The 6,104-nt window shown below is 39.2% G+C and overlaps 1 non-coding gene across 1 annotated transcript; it reads right to left on the reverse strand.

Annotated features, from left to right (window-relative positions):
* Positions 1-4,930: 4,930 nt before the first annotated feature.
* LOC137965215 (small nucleolar RNA R71) lies at positions 4,931-5,037 on the reverse strand. The gene has a single exon (XR_011116029.1). It is a non-coding gene; the product is annotated as a small nucleolar RNA R71 (small nucleolar RNA).
* Between the last annotated feature and the right edge of the window lie 1,067 nt (positions 5,038-6,104).

Genomic DNA, 6,104 nt, shown 5'->3' on the forward strand with positions numbered 1-6,104 from the left:
TTGGATCCAAGGGTCAAATTAAAGTTGATCGAAATGTGTTTTCCAGTGATATATTCTAAGGAGGAAGCTACAATGAATATAAATGTAGTTCGACGCACCTTATATGAGATCTACGATGAATATGTATCTTTTTATAATGTGGATATTAAAAATGAAGAGATTGTTTCAAGTACTAGCTCTATGGGTGTTTCCACAAGTCGTAGGCCTTCATCAAGTTCAGGTTGGTCAAAGTTAATGAGTTATATGAAACAAAAGGATATTGTTAATTCACCAAGGTCAGAATTGGAAATTTATCTTGAAGAAGGTGTATATAGTTGTAAGGAAACTTCACAATATGATTTTGATATTTTAGAATGGTGGAAAGTGAATCATATGAAATTTCGGGTATTATCTAAGATGGCAGTAGACATCCTTGTAATTCCCATATCCACAGTAGCTTCAAAATCTACATTTAGTGCTGGTGGTAGAGTAATAGACTCATATCGTTCTTCCTTGGCACCAAATACAGTTCAAGCTTTGATTTGTGGCAGTGATTGGGTTCGGGTTCTTCACGGTGTAACGAAAAATCAAAAGGTAAATTTCTTTGATTAATTATTTATTATAAAAAAATTAGTTTACTTTTTAGTTTTATTTATTAAAATTTTGTTTTATGATTACAGCCTAAGAAGAAGAGTGTAGAGATAATGCTACCAGCTACATGATTTTTCATGTTCCTCTCATCATGGTAATTTTAATATTTTTAACGACATTAAGTAACTAGTAGTGGAACAGTATTATTTTTTATCTGACAATAACTAATTTTATTTTTTTGTTTTTGTCATAGGTGGAGATTTTGCCCATGCAAGGACGCATATTATTTTCTAGCCTTAAGAGAAACAACTATAGTTTGTAATTTTATAATAGATTTATAGTTTTTATTTGGGTGATTGTAAATTGATAGTGATATTTCATTTAATTTTGTTGTGTTTGATTATTGTATGGAGCTTATTTATAATGTTATGCAATGTATGAAGTGTTTAGACTAGTTTATGGAGCGTATAAATAATTTCATGGAGTGTTTATGGAATGTATAGATAATTTGATGGAGTGTTTATGGAGTGTTTATGGAATGTATAGATAATTTGATGAAGTGTTTATGGACTGTATAGATAATTTGATTATGCCCAATTTTAAGTAGAGGTCATGACGAATTTTATACTGGTATTATGTACATAGATTATGCTCAATTTTAAGAAAACGTTATGCCTAATCTTATATATGTATTATATATATAGGTTATGCTTAATTTTATGTAGAGGTTATGCCCAATTTTATGTAAAATGTATGTATAATTTTATATATAATTTATTTGATATATATTTTTTGAAAATTTTTAAATGTATGTTGAGGCTCGAGTTCGGCTCGAAGCTCGGCTCGAGCTCGGTTAAAATTTTTGGGCTTGAGCTCGATAACAATTTTAGGCTCGAGACGAGGCTCGGCTCGAAGCTCGGCTCAAAATATTTAAATCAAGCTCGGCTTGAACATAGGCAGGTTCGGGCTCGGCTCGGCTCGGCTCGGCTCGATGCCACCCCTAGTTATGGTGGATCCCAAGAAGATCCGAGCTATTCACTAGTGGCCGCAACCACAATCGTGTTCTACATTACGGGATTTTCTGGCTCTTGTGGGCTACTACCACAAATTTATTCAGAACTATGGGCCAGTGGCAGCACCATTGACGAGTTTACTCAAGAAAAATTCCTTTATTTGGAATGAGGGGGCCACCATGTCGTTTGTGGCACTCAAAGCTGCCCTCGCATCCGTGCCAGTATTACAACTTCCCAACTTCGACGAATTGTTCGTGGTAGAGTGCGACACTTCGGGCGTGGGCATGGGGGCCGTTTTACAGCAGCTAGGCTATCCTATTGCGTATTTTAGCAGACAGTTGGCAGTCCGCCATCACAAGCTGGCAGCCTATGAGCGCGAATTGATTGGGTTGGCCAAAGCAGTCCAACATTGGAGGCCTTATCTCTGGGGCCGGGCTTTTCTCATACGCACGGATCACTACAGCCTTAAATTCCTAGTAGAACAGCGTTTGACGACGTCGCCACAACAGCACTGGATCAGTAAGTTGTTGGGTTTGACTTCTCGGTGGAGTATCGTGCAGGGAGATTAAATAAGGCAGCAAATGCCTTATCAAGGTATTTCTAAGATCAGCAGTCGGTCTATTCTATCAGCCAGCCGAGATTTCTCATTATGGACTTGGTGCGAGAAGCACATGCCACTAACCCTGCACTACAGGAACTGGATCAGCAGATCTCAGAATGGACAATGAATGTGGAGTGGTCCATCCAGGATTCACTTATTTATTACAAGCAGCGGATTTTCCTTCCACCTGAGTCTGAGTTGATTCCAGCTATTTGATAGATGTCATATTCTGACATGAGAACTAGGTTAATTATAATAGAATAACCTTTATAATTGTGTTGTAGGTGGTTATTTATCGGTTTTCAAATGAAACGAGCATTTATTGAATTCGGCATTAATCACTGTCGATATTGCATATTTCTCTCTCTTGAATTATATTTCATTATTTTTTAGTTTTATTTCTTCCTGAAATGCTTTTTATAGATTCAATTATGGAATTTCTAGAGAATTTGGGTGGAGAAGAAGATATTTACCAAAATGCCCTTAGTGAAATGGAGGTAATTTCTAGGGCAAATTGTTTAAAATAAATAAATAAATAATAATAATAATTAACAAATAAAAATAATAATAATAAATAAAATAAATAAATAATAAATAAATAATAATAATAAAAAATAAATAAATAAAATAAAATAAAAATAAATCTAACCTAAGACTATGGAGAACAAAGAAATATACTTAATACGTGCCTCCACCGCAACGGCGCCAAAAACTTGATGTAGAATTTAGTTACATCGGCTTTAATACCTCGCAAGCGTACGAATCGTTCATGTAATTTAGCGGGAAGCGAGGGTCATATCCACAGGGAGGACTGAATTTTGTGTATTCTTCAGTCAACTAGCCTAACCAAAAATGATGAATTAATATTAACTAAACACTAATTATATCCTAAATTATCAAGCAATCATCTGGTTAACTACTTCCACAACAGGAAACGTCAACTCTGGATTTTACGGTGATTCGTGCCTCTCTCGAGTGCCACGTAACCACGCATCCGATTTCTCAATCCTTGCGCCTAGAACCTCTCGGGCGCATAGAGTGAAAGATAGAAATCAGATTAAAATACCAAAATCCAACCTCAATTATAATCCTACCCTAATTAACTAATTTAATCAAATATCCAGAAAACAAATCTTAAATAAACATTAATTATCAAATCAGATTCAATTAACATTCAAAACCTAAGTTCAAACCATATAAAAAATTAAATTCAATAATGATGAATTACTCCCTTTCTTCTTCCTCTCGCTCGGCAGCAACTCGTTCTCACGGGTGCTGCAATTTCCTAAAATCAATGGCTTCAGGTTGGCAAGAGTGAGTGGCCGGAGGTAGAGACGATGCTGGCGACGAAGGTTGGAAGCCGACGGATGGAGGGAACGTCCGGCGAAGAATGAAACAGAGCTGACGTTCTCTAACCGGCTCTCTCAAGTCTCGGTTGGAGTCGGAATAGCTCCGGGACTGGTCGAAAATACGTAACCGACGCCGGAGGATAGTCGGAAAGCGGAAGTGGCACCGGAGAAGCCCTCTCGGATCTCTTCTCGGCCTGGCGAGCAACGACTGTCGAACTCACCTCGATGGAGACTCTCTCGAGCTCTCCTCGGGTTTGTTCTCGGTTGCTGGACGACGGTGGACGACGGTGGCGCGGCGAAAGGCAGTGGCCCGGCGAACGACGGTGGGGAACTCCTCTCAGGTCCTTCCCTGTTTCCGGTCCAAGGTCCTCTGTTTTGGTCTCCATTTTTGTTTTCTTTTCACGCTCCTCTCTCTTTTTCGTTCGACGCTTCCCTTTGCTTTAAATATGATTTTTCTTATTTTAAAACGATTTGCCCTAGAAATTACCTCCATTTCACTAACGGAATTTTGGTAAATATCTTCTTCTCCACCCAAATTCTCCTGAAATTCGTCTTCACTGCACATGCACTTATTTTCAAGTAACCGACTGTTCCGGTGCATGTCCCTGGGTTTGCCCAGGTTGTTTCTGAAGTTATCTGTTTTTTGCAAGCAAGAGAATTTCCATTCATACGTTACAACAAGGAATTTCACTGAGGTATTTTTATTTTTATTTTTATTTTTTATTTATTTTTATTTTTTATTTTTTATTTTAATTTTTTTTAATTTTTGCTTTCATAATTTTAGCTTGGTGATTTTGTATGGAATTATTTTTATTTCTTCTAGTTAGTTCATATTTTTAGTAGTGAGTTTGTTAGCTTAATTTGATAGTTCATTTTGTTTCTTTTTGTGTTTTTATGCACAGGTGCCGCTCCCTAGGTGGACCATTAGGTCCTTTTGTTGAAGAGGTAGAACATATTTGTAGGAAAACACCCGAAGTCAAGTTAGGAGCTACCATGGCCAATCAGGGTGAACCATTACAGTTACCTGCAGCAGGTGACCGTAGAGCCCTGAGGGATTATTCTATCCCATCCCACTTCACCTCACCTCTTGCATTATATTGCCACCCACTACTGCCGCCAGTTATGAGTTGAAATCAGGTGTGATCCAACTCCTCCCTACATTCTATGGGTTGGAGAAGGAGGACCCATATTACCACATCAAGGAATTCTTAGATATTTGTGCAACTTTCAAATTCCAGAATTTCTCAGATGACTCTATCCGGTTAAGACTTTTTCCATTTTCACTTAAGGATAAGGCCAAGTCTTGGCTTAATTCCTTAGAGGTGGGCAGCATTACTTCATGGGACACATTAGTCACAATTTTTTTTTCCAAATACTTTCCTATTCAGAGAACTACAACCCTCAGGAGAGAAATCTCCAACTTTATGCAGCAGGAGGGTGAACACTTTTATGAGGCTTGGGTGAAATGGAAGGATTTGATCCGTAGGTGTCCGCATCATGGGTTTGAGAAATGGCATTTAGTGCAATACTTTTATCAAGGTCTTACACCCCAGGTTAGATCCATGGTAGATGCAACGAGTGGTGGGAGTTTGATGGGTAAAAGTGCTAGTGAGGCGTGGGACTTCTTTGAAACGTTGAGTGATCAATCTCAGCAATGGGGTTCGTCATTTAATGTCGATAGGAGATCCCACGAAGCCAAAAGAGGGGATCTCTATGAGGTTAGTGAAACACCTATGCTCATGGCCAAGATTGAGGGGTTTACTAGAAAAATTGATGCCCTTATGGTGTCCAAGAGTTCACCTGCTCCTAACCCATCTACTGTCTGTGCCATATGCTCTGGTTCCTCTCATCCCACACAAATGTGTCCATCTAGTTCATCCTACCCAGAGCTCATTGAGGACTTGAATGCAGTCCAGAATTTTCATAGACCAAACCGGAATGATCCTTTTTCAGAAACATATAATCTGGGTTGGGCTAGGCACCCAAATTTCTCATGGTCCAAGGGCCCACAGGTTGGGGGTCCTCCAGGGTTTACTCAACCCCAAGCTCCGCGCCCACACTTCACTCAACAGCCATTGATTCCACAAAAAACCTTCACTTAAGGATACACTTCAATTATTCATGCAGAATACACAATCCTCCATTGTTAAACTTGAAATGCAAGTGAGTCAGTTAGCCAGCCACATGAGTGAACAAGCACAAAATAGACTCCCGAGTCAAAACCATTCCTAACCCCAAAAGCACACATGAGAGTGGGTTGAGTTCCAAACCCCACCATGAGCAAGCCAAAGCCATAACCACCCTTAGGAGTGGTTGTGAGTTGAACAATGGGGTAGGGACCACTAAGTCTAAGGAGTCAAAGGATTACAATGGGGGCACATCATTGAGTGAAGAACCTCCAAGTTCTCCACCAACAGCCAAGCAGATCCCTAACCAAGTCCCACTAGCTCATCCGCAGAGATTATCAGGCCCACCTAGGAAAGGAGATAGCATGCATGAAACGTTGGAACTGTTTAGTAAGGTTCACATTAACATTCCACTTCTTGATGCTATTAGGCAAGTCCCTGCCTA

This window comes from Aristolochia californica, unplaced genomic scaffold, assembly GCF_029961685.1.
Source record: "Aristolochia californica isolate CCGP_79_NKW_82.1479 unplaced genomic scaffold, dmAriCali1.0.hap1 SCAF_1, whole genome shotgun sequence".
Taxonomy (NCBI): Eukaryota; Viridiplantae; Streptophyta; class Magnoliopsida; order Piperales; family Aristolochiaceae; genus Aristolochia; species Aristolochia californica.